Source organism: Myodes glareolus, chromosome 8 (assembly GCF_982192425.1).
Source record: "Myodes glareolus chromosome 8, mMyoGla1.1, whole genome shotgun sequence".
Taxonomy (NCBI): domain Eukaryota; kingdom Metazoa; phylum Chordata; class Mammalia; order Rodentia; family Cricetidae; genus Myodes; species Myodes glareolus.
Genome location: NC_142033.1, coordinates 47,763,872 through 47,783,899, shown reverse-complemented (window position 1 = coordinate 47,783,899; position 20,028 = coordinate 47,763,872). Strand labels below are relative to the sequence as shown.

Genomic DNA, 20,028 nt, shown 5'->3' with positions numbered 1-20,028 from the left:
AGCACAGACAATAAGAGAAACAATGAATAAATGGGACCTACTGAAACTGAGAAGCTTCTGTAAAGCAAAGGACACTGTCAGTAAGACAAAAAGGCTGCCTTCTGACTGGGAGAAGATCTTCACCAACCCCTCATCAGACAAAGGTTTGATCTCCAGAATATACAAAGAACTCAAGAAACTAGACACTAAAACTCTAATTAACCCAATTAAAAAATGGGGTACTGATCTGAACAGAGAATTCACAACAGATGAACTTTGAATGGCCAAAAGACACTTAAGGTCATGCTCAACCTCCTTAGCGATCAGGGAAATGCAAATCAAAACCACTTTGAGATACCATCTTACACCTGTCAGAATAGCTAAAGTTAAAAACACCAATGATAACCTATGCTGGAGAGGATGTGGAATGAGGGGAAGACTCATCCATTGTTGGTGGGAATGCAAACTTGTGCAGCCACTTTGGAAATCAGTGTGGCGGTTTCTCAGGAAACTGGGAGTCAACCTCCCTCAGGACCCAGCAATTCCTCTCTTGGGAATATACCCTAGAGATGCCCAAACATACTACAAAAGCGTTTGTTCAACTATGTTCATAGCAGCACTATTTGTAATAGCCAGAACCTGGAAACAGTCTAGGTGCCCCTCAATAGAAGAATGGTTAAAAAAGGTGTGGAACATATACACATTAGAGTTTTACTCAGCGGTAAAAAATAATGACATCTTGAATTTTGCATGCAAATGGATGGACATAGAAAACGCTTTACTGAGTGAGGTAAGCCAGACCCAAAAAGAGGAACACGGTATGTTTCATTCATAAGTGGTTTCTAACCATAATTAAAGGTCTTTGAGCCTATTATTCGTGATCCTAGAGAAGCTAAATAAGAAGACGAACCTGATGAAGATTATTTAGCTATCCGCCAGGAGGTAGGAAATAGTCAAGAGTCCCAGGTAACCTTGGGTGCATGGGGGTGGGGGGTGGGAGGGTTGTTGGAAGGGGAAAGGGTTAGAGAGAAGGGAGTAGGGGAGGAATGGAGAAAGCTCGGTTGACCGGGATGGGGGGGAAGGGAGGAAGGATGAATGTGGGATCAGGGAAGAATATATTTCAACTAAGGGAGTCATATTAGAGTTTACAGGAAACTTGATTATATATGGGATCCCAGGTCCAAGGAGAGATCCCCAGATTGTTCTCTGGACAGAGGAGGGGGTGCCTGAACCGGCCTTGGCCCGTGACCATACTGAGGAATATTTTGCTTATCACCATAGATCCTTCATCTGGCGTTGGATGACGATACAGATGGAGGCCCGCGTTGGAGCACCGAACTGAGCCCCCCAAGATCCAAATGAGGAGCAGAAGGAGGAGGAAAATGACGAAGGACTGCGAGGGATACTATCACCCACTGATACAAGGGGTCGGATCTAATGAGAGTTTACCAAGACCAGATGGACTGTGACTGAATGAGCATGTGATCCAACCAGATTCTCTGAATGTGGCTGGCCTCCAGTCTTTCCGAGAAGCCATTGACAATGACACTGGGACTGGTTTCCTCTGCATATACTGGATTTTTGGGATCCAGTCTGTTTGGATGCTCACCTTCCTGGACCTGGAGTGAGGGGGGAGGAACTTGGACTTCCCACAGGGCAGGAGACCCTGACTGCCCTTGGGGACAAAGAGGGAGGAGGAGAGGGAGGGGGGGAGTGGGAGGGCATTGGGAGGAGAGGCGTAAATGGAAACTTTTTATAATTTAATAAAATTACTTTAAAAAAAAGGGAAAAATAAAATATTTTTAAAATTAAAATATTAAAATAAATATTTAATTTATTTTTATTAAATAAAAAATTAAATTAAAATAAAAATATTATTTATAAAATTTTACATTTTAATATATGGACATTCTGTAAGAAAAAAATAGCATTTTCTATTTTCAGTATTAAAGACATCAGGGAAATCTAACTTATGGTTGCTTTTAAGTTTTTAAAATTTATCATTTGTCTATATATAGGTGTGTGCCTATGTGCTTGTATGTGGATATGCATGCATGTCCTCTGAAGCAGGAATCGATGATTACTAGCTCCCTGGAAGAGGTGTCAGACTTTGATCAGGAGTAGCAAAGTTTCTTCACCTTTGAAGCCCAACTCCAGCTCCTGAATTTGATTCTAGAGGTCATCCATCATGAATCTTCAATACCTGTGTGTAACGTTTATTTACTTTTGTAATCACTTTCAGTGCTATTTCTTCAGAATTTCCTTTAAGGCTTAACAACTACTTTTTTCTAAAAAATAATTTAATTAAAAAGTTACCTTTCTGATAACTTTTTATTATACTTCATTTATATAACATTTCATTATACTTCAATGAAACAATTAAATCCATTTCAGACCACCTGTGATGTCTTCCAGACCAGAATACAATGTAATCTTTGTAACTGAATACTTGCATGAGCAATGATTTCTTACACTAACCTGCATATTTGAATGCTTACTCAATACCCTGCGACACCAATTACTGAGATATTAATTAGGAGTATTTCAAATTGTAACCTAATAGAACCCTTGAGAGCTAACACCAGTTCTCTCCAGTCCCCTACACTATGATCTATGTTTTCCCTCACATGTGCTCCCTCTTCTTAGACAAGAGTGTGAACACAGTTCCTAAATGTGTAAACTACAGGCTAAACAAAATTAAAGCGGACCTCAACCATTTTCTATTTTGTGTTCACCTATTTATCTTTACTACAGACTGAAATTGTTTCTTCTGAAATGAAAGTGGAATTGCATTAAATAAAATCATTTTCTTTTATGAAGGTAATGGAACTTAACAATCTTTAAAGAAAAAAAATGTTTCCTAGCTTTTAAAAAATGTTTTTCTCTAAATTTGCTTCAAAGAATTGTCATTAAAAGATTTTACTCTTGCTTAATTTTACTTATGGTTATGTAAACTCAGTGCTGACTTAAAAGGCAAACAGCCTGCCCATTCACTCAGGGTATCCCAGCTGGTACAGGAAACATGAACTCTATTTAAAAAACTATTTTGAGTATCTTTCCTGTGGAAACGCTTTTGTTAATAATTAAACCAAATAAAACATTTTTTTAAAGAAACTTCTACAGGGCAGCAAAAGTACCCCTTATGAGCAATGGGCAACCAGTCAGAAGAGTAACTAAACTGACTTGTAGCAACCTCTTTGTTAAACAAAGTATAAGGGGCAGGTAAGCTTCTCTTATTTCTGGTGAAAAGACAAAAGAGTTGGTCAGATAATTACTTTCTGACCTAAAACTTCCACTGATACACAATTGGGGTTTTTCTACTTAGTAACTGAGTAACTTGCAAATTGTTTCAAAACAAAGTAGAAGGGAAAACACCAAATTTCCTACACTTGGGAACAATTCCTATGATACACAAGACAAACTATGAGTGTACCTGTGATACTGATAATTATAGTTGGTGCTACATTTACATATTGCTATCTTACTATTTATATTGTGTACTTACAAATTAGTATGATGTTTTGGCATAAATTTAGAGTTTATAATTTTTATTATCAATTAATTGGTCAATTAATTAATCCCCAGTCCAATCAAAGTTCCCTCCACCTTCTTGCCTTTCCTTCCAGTCCCTCCCCTTGATTTTCCCTCTTCATACCCCCAACCTACTCCATCTCTTTTCAGAAAAATGTGGGCCTCCCAGCCATAGCATATGAAGTTACAGTAAGACTAAACATACCCTCACCTATTAAGGCTGGATAAGGCAACCAAGTAAGAGAAAAGGTTTCCAAAATCAAGTAGAAATGTCAGTAGCTCTGTTACAATTCCAACAAGAAGATCAAGCTACACAATTGTAGCATATGAGCAGAGGGCCTAGGTCAGCAAGGTCTCTGGATGGTGGTTCAGTCTGTGAGCCCCTATGAGTACAGGTTAGTTGATTCTGTGTATTTTCTTGTGGTGTGCCATGGATTTGACGACAGTGGGGAGGGATATAAGGGAGTGATAAGAAAGTCTATTCATTTTAAAATCTTCTGGATCCTCTACCAAGCTCTACCAAAAAAAAAAATGCCCAACTTATAAAGATGTTTCTTTGTTTCAAGAAATCTCAAGTTGGTGCCTATAAAAAGAATAAATAATTGATCAATATTCTTTCAGAGAAGTGATCTGGTTGTCAAAATTATTTTTCCTTGGAATACTCACTATAGTGTGGGTCAATTTTTGGGAGAGTTATTAAGTGGCTTAATTTTTACTTAGTCTATGCTATTTCCTAGGTATATAATCTTTCTGTTTTTCTGCACATTGGTCTCATTGTACTCTCTATGGAACCAAGTCTTATTTAACATGTATATTTCATATTCCACATAGTAAAAGAAAAGAGACTGATAATACAGTTAAATACGCTAGAAGTTGCAGAAAACTCAATGCATTCTTTAAAGAACAAAGAAAAGCACAATTAAATTTTTAAATGCCCTAGAAATCCCTTCAGCAATTATGCCCCAGAAAGCTTCTGATAGACATTTTGATTGTGTGCTTGTGTGCTTTGATTGTGTGAAATCCAAGAGACTGGATGCTTTATGGTAAAATCAAAAGAGTATAAAAATACAAAGAAATGTGATTCTCATGCTATTTCTGGCTCTGCTGTGTGCATATCCCTTAGTGACATATAAATGATTTCACACTCAAGCTTCTCACAGTAAATAATTTACTTCCCACCATAGACTTTATAGGTGTTATATAAACTCTTTATGAGATAGCCGTCAAATTCAGTGAGTTTCTTTATTTGACTGTCACCTTTATTCATTTGCAGAAAAAAAAGCATACACAGAACTGTTGCACTGGAAGTAAGGTTCATTTCGTGCTTGAGAAATGACATTTGTATAATTAAATCACTTTTAATGAAGTTATACATGTGATATATTACTGAGTAGTTTTCTAAATTCACAATTAAATAAAAACAGATGCTAAAACTATATTGTATACAATTTTATTGCTGTAGATAACCCGAAGAGCACTTTTATGTTTACAGAAAATATTACAAGCATGATTATGACCATTGCCTGCCATTTTATTAAAGTATGTGGGAAAAAAGAACCTCACTGATCTCACTGATGGGGAGTTCCTAGAATTGTACTTTAGAGAACCTATGTGATTATGAAAATAAATCTTTTATTTATGTACAATAATTTTACTACCTCTGACAATATTTTTATTTGCTTGCTTTTTTTCCTGTTTGCCTGTTTGAATATCTTATGAGCCACAGACATTGGATTATCTGGCCATTGAGAAAACTTTCTAAGTTAACCATAGCAAAATAGAAAATTCTTATACATGGAATATCAACTCAATCTCCAAGACATGAGCATCTTGACTATTTTGTATCAGAAAACCCAAAAAATAACTCATAAAAGATACATCACAGGTCATCATAGAGTAATGTCAAAGACATTGTTTTCATCTGTATATGCCCACCACAGCAAATCTTCAACTGTTTGCAATACAAGCACTTCACAAAGTGTACTTTATATATATAAACACAAATCACATATATATATACATATATAAATGTATATATATACATATATATATGCAATTTTAAGAAAAATAGCAGGGAGGGGATGGAAAAGGGGAATATAAAGGATCGAGATAGGCAAATTGGAGGAAGGACAGAGAAGGAAAACAATGAAAGAGATATTCTGATAGAGGAGACTGGGAACCATTGTGGGTTTAGGGAGAAATCTGGTGCTAGGGAAATTTCCAGTTTTCCACTAGGATGACTCCAGCTAAGACTCCTAGCACTAGTAAAGAGGATTCCTGAACAGATCTTCCCATGTAATCAGATTGGTGACCACCTTAACTTCCATCATAGGATCTCCATCCAGTAACTAACGGAAGAAGATGCAGTGATTTATAGCCAGGCACTGGACTGAACTTCTAGAGTTCAGTTGAAGAGAGGGAGGAGAGAACATATGAGCAAGGGGAGGGGGTGAAGATCATGATAAGGATAACCTCAGAGACAGCCAACCCCAGCTAATAGTGGCTCAGGTAATCTTGTCTGACACGTGGAGAACCTTCATGGTACCTAACTAGGTCTTCTGTGGGTGATGGTTATGTGACTTGATATGTTTTGGGGTGAAGGATAGCTCGCAGTAGGGCCAGAAATTATCCCAGTGCCTGAGCTGACTTTACGGAGCCCATTTAGGAGCTCAAATATGCTGAGATACCTTGCCCAACCCGATTCAGTGAGGAAGTACTTGGTCCTGCCTCAACTTTGGTTGACTTTGGTGACTCCCCAAGGGAGGTTTTTTCCCCTCTGAGGAGTGGATGGGGAATAGGACAGGGGGATGTAGGTGTGAGGCCCTGTCCTCCCTGTTCCTTGAGGCCAAAACACAGGATGCAAGTAATATTTAAGCTAACCAGCTAAGCTTCCTGCTAAGTTCCCTTCTTGCTTCTGCTACAGCCTGGTACAATAGCCTGAGGGGTCTATTTTACTTTAAAATGGTAATTTCTCAACTTGCCTGAAAGAAGCTCAGGCGCCAAGGCCCATCTACCCTGTCTGACACTGCCTTGTACCCTCGACCACCTTTCTGAGGAGAAGCTCTCACAGGTGCCAGTTTCCCCAGCCCCCTCTGGGTGGGAGGAGTTTTTCTTTAATGGGGCCAAAAGTATTTAACCCTGGATTAAGTTGAATAAATTGGGCATTTTTTCTTGAGGATGACTCGAACTCTGTATCTGTGTCGTGTGCGTCTTGTGTTTTAACCCCTAGGACAATATGGAACTCGTGGGAGGTGGGTGGCATGGAACGGTGACCCCCACAGTAGGAGGCAGGAAAAGGGGAGGGAAGGGAACTAGAGTTGGAACGTAAAATGAAAAAAAAATTAAACCAGACTTGGTTGGCCATTCACACTAGTTCATAGCCTCTATTGCCCCAGAACATCTTATAGGCAGGACAGATTTTTTAAGTCAAGGTTTTGGGGCTGGGCTGGTGTCCCAGTCATACCACTGGACGACTTGACTGGATAAGGAAGATGATTGTTTCAGATTCCATATTTTCTATTACTAGGAGTCCTCTCTAGGGTCACTCTTGTAGATTCCAGAAAGTTTCCATTGCACTGGGTGTCCACATCATTCCACAAATGTCTTCCAATTCCAGTAGACTCTCCCCATACTCTCTTCATTTCCTTCCCAGCTGTCATGATGTCAACCTCTGTCCTCTAGTGTTGCAAAGGATGATGTTGACTTTATTATGTATCAAAATCTCACTAACAGGATATGAAGATAACACCATTTGACCCTTTAACCCTACAAAATAATATTTGAAAATTCAAGTCACTCTTTTAAGAATGAGAGTAATGAATTTCACTTATACTTGAGAGGTCAAGATTCACTATTCATTTTGTTTTATCTTACCTTTTGTTTTATTATTTATTAGTATACAGAGCTTAAAGTATTCACTACGCTGTAACTTCTGATTTTGGACTAAGTTTAAACTTCATGACCATTGACATTGGCGATGATATGGTAGTTTTGTGATTAGGTTACAAGAGATAGTATATATGTGCAGCAGGGCAATAGTGCAAACACAAGTAAGCGCATGCTAACTAACAACAAATAAACAAAACTGTCCAAAACAACCAAAAGCAAGGTAACTAATGACGCTCACTGTTATTCAATCATAGCATGCCAGCAGCAACTGCAAGTTTCAAAAGAATCAACAAAAATGTTCCTGCGGTAGCTTAATTTCCCTAACCTCACAAAACCACAGACCTTTTTACAAAAAAAGAACTTCTGTGTTGGAATCTCTCTCTCGGAGTCTGTGTTGTTGCCTTTGTCTCATCTCACCCCATGCTATCTGGAAAATGGGGATTGCACAACAGACAGCAGCAATAAGACCAAAACAACTGGCGCCAATGTGGATGGACCTTTTCCTTTTGCTCACTTTTCGGGTCCTCCTTACCCTCTTTGGGACATTTTTCTTTCTGTTTGCTGCCGGAGCTGCTGTGTCTGTCCCAACTCTCTGCTGTTATCTTGGGGTCACCCCCTTCAGTTGTCTTCATTGAGTTGACCTCTATTTTAATTTTCTAAGGCCTTGGCGAGTTGGGGACTTCTTTCCTATCTCTAATTTTCTTTTTATTTTTCCCCATTTGTCTTCTTGGTTAGAAACTCTCCATTGTGACTCAGTCTCGGTACCTCCACACATGGACTGACCACTCAGGAGGACGAACCAATTAAAATTAAAGACTCTTCAACAGGCCCTTTTCTCCCAGAGACACGGTGTGGGCATATAGCCTTGGTCTAACAAACTGTGGACGTCCCTCACTATAAGCAGCACACGTGGTCTGCAAACATTGTTTTTTCTTTCCCTTCTGTCTTTGTCCTCGTGCAGACTCCCACGCTGCCTGAGAGCAACTGATGACTTCTATGCAGGACCCCTCTCCGGGATTGGCTTAAGGCTCTCTTGCTTTACAGGGAGTCCTGACTGCATGCTGGAGTGTGGACTGTTGGACTTCTTCTCCTAGCCTCTCTTCTCAACTAATTCAGTTATGTGACCACTAGTTAAGAGCCATTAGGACGGTAGCTGGTCTCTTAATTCACGAAAAGGCTTTGCCTATTGTACTGGGGTTGAATCCCCTTTTCCTTCCAGGATTGGACCATTCTCCTCAGATGACAGCTACTGTAGTAATGTGGCAAGTAGGCCTGCTTTTTTCGTCCTGCCCTGCTCCCGCATGGAGCTAGCTTTACACCCGAAATAATTACACGGAAACTGTATTCATTAAGACACTGCCTGGCCCATTGTCTTCAGCCCCTTATTAGCTAACTCTCACACATTAACTAACCTATTTCTAATAGTCTGTGTATCACCACGAGGTCGTGTCTTACCGGGAAGATTCTAACCCACCTCCATCTCGGAGAGGAGAGCCATGGCGTCTGCATCATTACCTTCTTCCCAGCATTCTGTTCTGTCTACTCCACCCACCTATGTTCTGACCTATCAGGCCAAGCAGTCTCTTTATTAACCAATGAAAGTAACACGTAGAAAGACACACCTACATCAAGCTACTTCCACTAGCTTGACCCTGGAGCTGAGTGCAGGGACTAAGATGCGGTTGTTGCCATTCACCCGGTGTCTTCTGGCTGTTTTCTTCTTTGCTGCCCCTCATCACAGGCTATTCCTGGGGTACCTCATGAATGGTACCCCTTCTGTGGAGGATGGGGGCCTTCCCTTCTCTGACAGCACTGCCACCACTCCTTTTTTGAAGTTGGCACGAGTTCTGCGAGTCCCATGTGAGGGCTACTGTCCTGGATCTTCCCTGCCGTTTTTGCTTCTACCTGGCTTCCCACCCACAATATACAGAGCCTGAAGCAGAAGCTGCGTTTTCAGGCCATTTTGCTGAGTTATTCCTGCAGCACGAGGAATTCCTCTTCGAACCTGAGGAGGCCCAAGCCTTGGGCTCACTTTCCCCACCTGTCTTGGCCCCATTGAGCCCTGGTGTGGAAATTGTATCACCAAATGGCTTGTCCCTTGACAACTGCAGGTGGGTGGGCCTGGGTGGGTCCCTGGATGTGTTGGGCCCAGCTCTATCTTCTGAGAACCTAGCTGGCCGCCTTCCTTCTTCAGTATCTTTCTCCTCTACAACGTGCTCAAAGGCAAAGTGCAATAAACCCTTTCCCTCCGTTCAGTGGTTCACACGGTCAGAGATTTTGTATGAGGCATCCTGCAGGGGTGGGAGGCCATTGACCATTTCTCTCCAGCTGGGCCTCTGGAGAGCACATCAGGCCCTCCAGTCCTAGGTGGAAACAGCAACTCCAACTCTGGTGGTGCTGGGACAGTTCGTAGGGGATTGGCTAGTGATGGCAGAGCTCCTGGGGAGAGATGGACTCACCGTTTTGAGAGGCTAACACTAAGCATGGAGGGACATTCTTGAAAGATGGAACAGGAATGATACAGGGAGAAGAGCTGTTCAGTTTTATGGGGACTGAAGAAGCTGCCCCAGACCCAGTAGGAGAGCGTGAAGTGGTGGAGTGGTGGCTGGGCTGATCTCAATGGGAGGAAGGCAGCCTCAGTGGCAGAGATGTCGCCTACTGCTCTGAAGTGAAAAAGGAGGAGAAGGAAGTGACATGGAGTTCTTTGTACCACCCAAGGCATTCCAACCCTGACTCAGCATTCCCTGTTCTACTATCACTGATGTCTATACAGCCACGGCCCTAGAGACGCCTGACAGAGAACACGTTTGTGATTAAGGTAGAAGGCCCTTCAGAGTACATTCTGGAGACAACTGATGCACTTCATGTGAAGGCCTGGGTGTCTGACATCTAGAAGTACTTAAGCCCAGAAACCTGCCCCGCTATCAGCCCCCATCCCATGGCCCTGCCCCTGGCTTCTGGGACCTCCTTCCTCAGAAAGGATAACACAGGCATCCTGGAATTGCCTTGCCTGACTTTTTCAGAGAGTCTGCCCAGCCAGGATCTGCTGCTGGAAGCCAGTGCGAGTACGACCACCTGTCACAGGGGGCTTGTGGAGGCCTTTCCAAGAGGTGTCAGTGTCCTTCTTTCCTAGTTCTGGCTCCATTGCTGCCTCCCTTTCACTTTGACTCAATGGAACTGTTTCCTTCAGAATTGCTCCCTCGTATGCCCATTGAGGAGGGGCCCCAGCAGGGACAGTTCATCCCCTTTCTAGTCCCTCCCCTCCCCTGGATACTCCAGAAGCAGCCATAGGGCCATTTCTATTCCAGGGAGGAGTCAGCGGGCACTGAGGGGGATCAACCCTTCTCTGGATATTCTTGGTTCCATGGCATGCTCTCTCTACTCAAGGCTGCTCTGTTAGCGCTAGAAGGAGACACTGGCTCCCGTGGTGTCTTCCTGGTATGTCACAGTCACAGTGAGACAACCTGTGAATATGTCCTCACTTTCAACTTCCAGGGCAAGGCCAACAACCTGCGTTTGTCACTGGATGAGGAAGGTGAGTGCCGGATTCAACTTCTGTGGTCCCAGTCCATTTTTGATGTAATTGAGCACTTCTGAGTGCATCTCATCACCGTGGGAGCTCCAGCGAAGTTGTCCTGGACAGCTATGTGCTCTCCCGGTGGCAGAAGGGCTGAAAGCCATGCAGGAGTGTTCAAGGGTGACTGATGTTGCCCTGTTTTTCCTCATTTTGAGCAAGTACTCAATGGGTCATGCAGCTTCAAATCCATTACGATTGGTACTCCATACTGAAGGCAGTTGTTTTTTTTTTTTTTTTTTGCCAATTGACAAAGAAAGGCCAATTTTTTTTAAGTAAATTTTATTAAATTATAAAAGTTTCCATTTCCGCCCCTCTGAAGGCAGTTCTTGACGCCTCAGTTTTCCTCCAGTGACACTCAGCCTATGATGGTGCGGCTGAGACCCAAGACGTTTAGCATCTTGTGAAGATACACGGACTACAGAGGAAAGCCATTTTTAGGAGATAAAGATAATGAACTAAGGCTTCTTGCCAATAACAGTTAGGAAAGAAAAGCCGGTCACTACAATGTGAATGAATCTGGAAGTGGATTTCCCATGTTGAACATCATGTAGCACTTCTTAACTGAAATTCCATTACAAACACTGATTCATGACCCTCAAATAAGTTACTCCTTAATGTCAAGGGCATGGAATCCAGTTAATCATTTTAGTCTGATAAAATTTGTAGATTAAATTGTCATATCGACATTTTAATAACTAGTTCTTTGCATAGCAGAGACAACCAGGTAATGTGGAACACATGTGCATCCCTTATCACCTTATGAGTATCAGTTTGTGCTATTTAATTTCAGTCGTGTGATCCTTCCCACACCTGTTCTTTATGGGAAGGCTTAGAACTCACAACAGTCATCTGTGCAAACACTCAACTCAAAGACACGATAAGTATTAACATCCTGGCAATGCTTTTCACAAAATTCACTTTAGGAAAAGCAAAGCAATAAAGAACTTGTTAAAGATATTAAGAGAGTATTAGGAGTCATTTGGGATCTCTTCCCAGCCTTTGTGACTAATAGCCACCATCAAAGTACTTCAATTTCAGTGACAAATACATGTGAATTCACACACACACACACACACACACACACACACACACGCACACACACTTAAATCACTTGCCAAATTGAGGAAGCTGTTTCTAGTTTCCGTCAAGTCATTTCTTGCCACCATGTTAGCTTCCTTCCCATTTGAATGTATTGCCTAATTTTACTACTTCTGGGGAATTGTATCTGCTTTACTTTTTTAATAATTTTTACAATGTAAAAATATTATGTATTCAAAAGTCTCTGTCTATTTCTTCCCAGTTCTTATTTAGTTTTCAATGGTTATTTAATGGATTAATGTTAGAGTCACTTATTTAGTAATTCATTGGTAATTAAAACAATTCTACAAAATTGTAAATCTGCTAGATGCCTGCATTTTTCTGCTGTATTTATATCTTTACAAGGCTCCTTTTTGTGATGACACTGTATTACAAAGCAATGATCATTAGTGCAATAAAATAAAATTCAAGATTTTTGGAAGGGAAAGTAAAGAATTACAATGAAATAGTTGAACACAGCCAATCCATATTCATCAAAGATAAAAACAAACAAACAAACAGTGCCCCATCAGAAGAAAAAGATGAGCTGGCAAGAGAGACATTTTGAGTAAGTGATTCAGTTCTTGTTGGATTATATTCCATGCTTGTAAAAAATCATTATGATTTTAAAAGATGTGCATTATAAAATAAAAAATATCAACAGTAAAAAATAGATTCCCCTAAGTATTAATACCAATGTATGCTAATTTTGGGGGGAGGGGTAAGTGAGGCACCAAATCTCATGAGCATTTATGACACTTGCTGAGGGAACCATGGAATCAGGCTACCAAATCTTGATCATCCAAAGAGAGCTAATGGAAACATCTGGGACACCTTGAAATATTAAACAGCAAGCTTAAAATGTAAACATTTTCCATTTCTGTATACCTTTGTCTTATCTTTCATCCAGTCCAAGAATGCTTCCCAGAACGATTAAGCCTCAAGGAAAAAATTTTTCCACAGTGTTTCCTTGACACATTAAACATTGTTTTGAGAATTCTTCTTTATGTTTACATGTTATTTTTTCTTATCACCTAGCAACTAAGTTATTAAGAAAAATTTCTTATGTTAAAAAAAAAAGGAAAGAAGGAGGCGTTGCTAAGATAGTACCAAACTGCTGTGTCATTGTAGACTTGCAGATGTTAGCTGAAACTAGCCAAACTACTCTCCTTGAGGTGTAGTTTATAGCTTCAACTACTTTACATATAGGAAATAAAGTGCCTATGCTTGACTGAAAATACGTTGAAAGTCCCACATCCCAGTAAGCTAAACTATGTTTGTTCCTTAATGATATTTTGATGATTTTACACAGCTTCCTTTATTTTTCTAAAGTCTTCTTACTTTTTTCTCAGGCAGATTATTCTCTGTGATTTTGAAACACGCTCAAAAAAAAAAAAAAAAACCTGGAAACACAGACTTTATTATATGACAGCTCATATTCACATAATTTCTTACCAGTAGACAGTGACTTGCTCTAAGTCAAGAAAAAAAATAGCTTTTTTTTTGTTCCACAATCATGTTTCATGGCTCAATCATTTATTAGATACTCTAAAATATTAAGGATTAATAGCAACTTAAAGTAAATTTGCTTTAGGATTTTTTGGGGTGAAGGGGTTGAGACAGGGTTTCTCTGTGGAACAGTTCTGACTGTTCTGGAACTCACTCTGTAGATCAGGATGGCCTCGAACTCAAAAAGATCCACCTGCCTCTGCTTGCTGAGTGCTGGAATGGAAGGCATATGCCACCACTGCCCGGCTGATTTAGGATTATATGAGGAAGAAACCTAATCGCTGGATTTGGTAATGAGTTGTAAACTGTTCTTTACTTCTGCTAATTTTGTCACCAAAATGATGAATAATGAATGTCACCAAAAGAAAAGAAAGGAAAATATTGTAGCAAGAAGCAGGGAATGGTGTGGGTATAAAGCAGAAGTGACAAAACTGATGATTTAGAGGCATAGCTAGAGTGTTTATGGATTACTACTACAAACAGCCTTTCACAGTGGCTCTGGGAGACTCAAGATAAAAAACAGGAAGAGTATGCCATCTTCACAGAACGCACTCATACTGACTGCAGAACTGACCACATGGACTTCTATGCTCTCTTCCACCTTGGATTCCAGGCTTTTATTATTCCCCGAATGATACCAATTGTATCTCCTTTTAATAAATGAATCTGCTTAAGTTAGCTAGAGGTGAATTTTCTATTTAAAACTGAGAACAGTGCTTCAGCGATGCAGAATTATAGGTCGTTAGAGAAAATCCAGCTGTTTCTACTACTAGACCCAATGAAGAAAATGGGATAAAACATTGGTGAATTGATGCAGTGTAATAAACAATACCTATTAGAGTGTATGACAGAAATTTGTGATCAGAATGAATTTGTCACTGTAGATGAAAGAATAAATAAATTGGCAATTAAAGAGAAAATACAGCTCATCCAACTTACATCTTTGCCTAGGCTTGCAAGTTAATATTTCTATGGAGGGTATTAAATAATAACTCAGTTTCTGCAAAGTAGGAGGATAAGTTTATCAGTCTGCAAGCATATAGATAATTATAGTTTCACATACCTTCACACCATCCTCAACACTCATTAAATCATTTAATGGGAATACTGGTTCATTTTGTAATTCAATTGGTAAATTTATGTCTCTCAATAATTTTTAATCAATAAAATAAAATTTAATTTGTGTATCAACTACCCTGGAAACATTTCTTTCAAATTATCTCATCATTTTGCCCATATTGGAGTGTACCTTTTTATCAGGCACGGCATAACTCTTCACTTACACTTGTCAAAAATATTTGCAAGTGAATTTATATATACTTTAAATGACTGGGATATGATTATTAGAAACCCCTATATACATACGCACACACACACTCACATGCGCGCATGCGCGCGCGCGCGCGCGCGCACACACACACACACAAACACACACGCTATAAGATTCCTGATGGCAAAGACCTTGTTAGGAGTAAAATTGTTTTTCATTGAATACCCAAAGACTTTAAATTCTCAGGACTAATGCCTAAGATCTAATTACCAAGAGTTCTCCAGGAGAAGAACAAATATGAAACTAAACTGAAGTACCTTGCTGGCTATTGCTCTGTGTTCTAGGTTATAGTTCAAAAGCTATAGATCTAAATAACTATGAAGATATTTTTTTTAAGTTACCTGTAATTTTGAAATTACAGTAACTTGTAAATCTCCAAAATCCAATCTTCTCTCTTAAGTAAACTTCTGGTTCTCTCAGATTAGGGACACTAATTCCCAGCATTCACTGTAACTAATTGCTATTATCAAGGCAAGCCACTGCTTCTGCAATATAAAATGTTTGTCCTAAATGTGACCATTCCTTGTTATTTTCTACTTTGTAGAGTGAATAAACACATAGTTTTTTTAAGCCAAGGCAGATATTTACTAATTTGCTATGTGTGATCTGTAGGATACTCCGTATATAGTAACATTGGTACAATTTGACAATGAAAAGTACTAAATAGGACACAGTAAACTGTTTACCAGGTTCTCCATATACCAGACATGATGAAATCATATTTCTAGTCCTGTCTTCCAAATTTTGCTTTTAAGATAGAATATTATTATGAAGGTCATTGGTCTTCTGAAAGTTATAACTTTCATTTTCTATTTTCTCCATCAGTAGTGAGTTTCTGCATTGTTTCAAGAGATTTTTCACTTTATTTAATCTGTAATTACTAGCCACTATTAGTTTATTTTTTATTGCTTTGTTTAGTTCTCACATCTATATTAATTGCTGAGTATAATAATTTAATAATAATTTTTAAACAAACATTTAAGGAACAAATAATGATTCAGAGTATGGAGTTTGTTTCAAAATAATATCTTTCAGTTCCCCACAATTTTCTATACTGATGCATCATTTTAAATAACTACAAGAGTCAAGTTTTATAAGGTAAAATGCTTACTCCTAGGGGAAAGCCTATATAGACAGGCCGAGGAATCTAAAGCATGTATATCAAGCACCACAGCCTGACTTCAGTTTCACATTGGGTAGTATGTCTGATAGGTTGAATGTGATCAGAATAGTTCTTAAAGAATGCAGCCACAAAGAAATGACAGCGCCTGATCTGCAGAAACAAAACATGACTGACTGTGCATCCCCCAAGCTCACTGCCTGAAATAGCTATTAGTGCTGTTGTGTTGGACATCTTTGGTGAGTTGCACAATCACACTGTAAGTTATTATTGTGCAGGGAGCCGTAACTGCTGAGGTTTCTTTGCAGGTGGTTATGCTTTTATTCTACAGCCGCCCAGTGAAGAAAATCTTCCTTCCCAGGGCTCCTTTCTCATTTACAGAAATGTTGCCCAGATTTATTTTCAGGTGGATGTCTTCCAGACCCCAGAAACTGAAAAGTTACAGGATTTTATATTGGGAACTTTATTTTTTTCCATAATTCTGAGTTTTGAAAAATAATTCCTTTCTTTTCTGATGTTCTGTTCATATATACTTTAAAAGTGATAAAACCAAAAAAAATGAGAATAGCATTTCAAAATAAAATTTAAAAACTGCTGCTTAAATATGTATGAAGATTCAGCTTCAAGAGTCGACAAGATGACAAAACAAACGAACAAAAAATCAAGAACTAAAGATTTTTTTAAGATATGGTCAACTGTTGTCGAGGAGGCACAGGATTGATTCTGATACCATAAATTGTGTGGAATGTGAAGGGTGTTATTTTACAAAAGTTTGCCTACAACTTGTTCCCAAGCAGAGGAACCTCTGATGTTCAGTCCCACACAGTTTTAAGTCCTTCAGATAAAATGAATGATGGGTACCTGTGTTTCCAGAGAAAAGTATTTGGAAAAGAAATTATTTATCTTTGCTTATTCAGGGTCCCATTTGCCTCTGGTGCCCTTCTGGAGATCAGAGGCAGATAAAAGAAATGCAGCTAATACTTAAGGGCTTAACTTGCAAGCCTAGGCAAAGATGCCAAGGAATGTACACTCTGGGGCCACAAGTTAAGACGTTAGTAACTAACTCCTACTCTCATTCATAAAGGAGAAACCAATAAAATTATTAAATAAATGAGCATATAAAATTGAAAACCATGGTTATTAATAAAGCTTAACTGCTATGGAAGCACCTAAACTGAACTGAAAGTTGTAGTATTGCCAAAAGCTGAAAATATTCTTGCAGTGACAATTGTCTAGTGTATATGTTCATTTCAAAAATAAGAAATGATTCATGTCTTCTGAACCTTTGATCTGTGAAATATGTTGATTGTGTTTCTGAAAGAGACACAGATGCCTCATCTTAACAATAAAGACATAAAGACAATATCTTAACTGGAAATTAACTGTTAAGGAGAACTCTCAGCTATAACCCCAGCAGTAGGAAGATAGTGGCAAGAACAGAAACAGAACTTAATGACAGGCTTGTTCTACATTGTGAGTTCTGACTAGCCCAGACATACAGAAGTAAGACTTTCTCGTGACAAAAAAACAAGTGAAACATAAAAGATAATGGAAAATATGTCAATGCCACTAAATCGAGCTTTCCATTTATTCACACTGAGTACAGTGTCATGAGTGACAAAAAAAATCAGGAAAAATATACTACAGGTATTGTCAGGGTATGTCCCAGTATTACCTGAAATGAATGAGAAAATATTTGTCCCCACCATATTTTTGAGATTTAAATACTTTCTTGATGTGTTTGGAGGCAGTAAATATCATAAAAATATATTTTAATATCTCCAGATTTGTTTGATATTTCAAAATTGAAGTTAAATAACTATTAAAATGCCATTGGTGTTCATTTCAAAGAATCAGAAAGACCACTGACCCAATGAAAAATGGGCAAATTAGTTAAAGGAAGTATTTTTATTCATGTACACTGTCCTTAAGAGTGTGGTTTAAGAGATCAGCAGTGGACTTGAGAAAAACAAGATATTCATAGCTTAACGGAAGGGACCTTCCAAATGGGATATTTCTCAGGCAAAATAACTGGAGTTACAGAAGCAGAACAATAACACAGCAAATTAGTCACATTGACTTCCTGAAAAACAAGACATGATTGCAGGATGGCTTTAACATGGTAGTCATAATAACAGGTAGTCATAACAAGGTCATCATAGATGATCAGAATAAACTTATGAAACAAAAGCATGGTTGCTGTTTCTTGAAATCATCAGTATAGAACCATTTGTAGTAAAGATAGCAGGTTTGGCGTTGGTCCAACCTTGAGAAACAAAGATTACTTATAAACAAGATTGATTCTAGTTTATGTTTTCTGTAAGATGACTTTTAAGCCTAAAGTGGAGGGAGATTGGTACATAGATTGCTTGTGTAATTTTAGTGAAAAAAAAATAAGAACAGAATGATTTCCTTTTTTGCATTTTGCTAAAACACATTGTACCATGATACTCTGGGACTTCTTTTCTGTCTCATGTCTCTTTCTTCTCATTTACTTCTTTCCCCTTCATTTCTTTACTAAGACATGCATTGTTTTGAAAATAAGAAACATTATTTCAAAAAATTTATTTTATGTTGTCTATGACAATTGACCATATAACTCTGAAATAAAAAAATATAATGAACAAGGAAACTAAGCACATAAAAATTAACTTTTGTTAGCCTCAGTTTGTTCAGAAGCAGAGGATTTATGTACTTAGCTTTATGTGCTTCAATTTCTCATTTATAGGAATGTGTTCATAATTTGAACTTGAAGGATATTAGTTGGCTAAGCAAGATGATATTTTCAGCAACAGGCAAAATTTAGGAAGAGGATACCCCAGTATCTATCCATGATATTAGATTATTCAGAGGGCCTTTGTGATATGTCAGGTCATACTATGCCATGTCCATCAATATAACTCTTGTTATTCAAAATAATTCTATGATATCAGAATTAATAAATTTGCTGCCAATTCAGAATAAACAAATTGATATCTGGAGGCTTTCAACACTTGACCAAGTCATTAAATACAAAGAAAGTCTAACTCTAGGGATAATTAGAAAACACCATTCAATTCCGTATGACTGTCAGAACATGGTCCATGAATTAAAATATGTGAAGATATTTCTGAGATTTTGTAGAAAATTTCGAGTAAATAAAACAGAGTTTTATAATCTCTGCTATGGGTTATTCTTGGAATGTGTGTTTGAGCCCCTCCCAGGTATAAAAAGGTATATAGAAGGTATATTTTAGACAACCCATCATATTACTTATTATTTAGAAAATGTTTCCAAGCACAGGTTACTCTTGTGCCTTTTTACAGCCTAAACTCATGTGAACTTGTCGTTGTAACTGTATACAAATTGGACTGAAGTGAACTTCACTCAAATAACTTTGCTTGACCCTCAGAATGCCCTCAGAATGTTAATTATATGATGCTCTGAATAAAGTTGACTATTACATGAGACTTTAGTAGCCTCATTTTTAGGATCCTCTCTCTCTGGTTCATGCCACAAAATAGAACAGTAGCATAGAACAACATTAAATTTGTTGCCAAATTTATTACCTATCATGTATTCTAAAGAGTAGTTAGTGAAATTATAGTAATTGGAATCCTATTTTCCACATAAATTTACTTCTTAAAACTTTTTTATATAATCACAAAATTAAATAACTAATATAAAACAGCACAGATTTTGATAAAGAAGAGTCACTAGGACATATGTTCCCTTCTGAAGATGGAGAAAAATGGTAAACAATGTTGGTTTAGACAACAGAAATCCTCTTCTTGTCTAGGTTTATTGGTGACTTGGGGGCAGCAACATCATATATTGTAGTGATAAATTTCCATTACTTCCATAAAATGTGTGCAATGTTTCTAATCTTGGCAGATTTAGTTTCTTCTTTGAAGAAAAGTAAGATTTAACTCTAAAAATTTAACTGGCACATAAATATAGACAAATAAATTGCCATGTCTATTGATATGATATAAAGGAGGGGTGGTTTCAATAGACACTAAAACATACTGAGTTTAA

The 20,028-nt window shown here is 38.4% G+C and overlaps 1 pseudogene; it reads left to right on the top strand.

Annotated features, from left to right (window-relative positions):
- Positions 1 to 9,158: 9,158 nt before the first annotated feature.
- LOC125387635 (SH2B adapter protein 1 pseudogene) lies at positions 9,159 to 11,072 on the top strand (annotated as a pseudogene).
- The last annotated feature ends 8,956 nt before the right edge of the window (positions 11,073 to 20,028 follow it).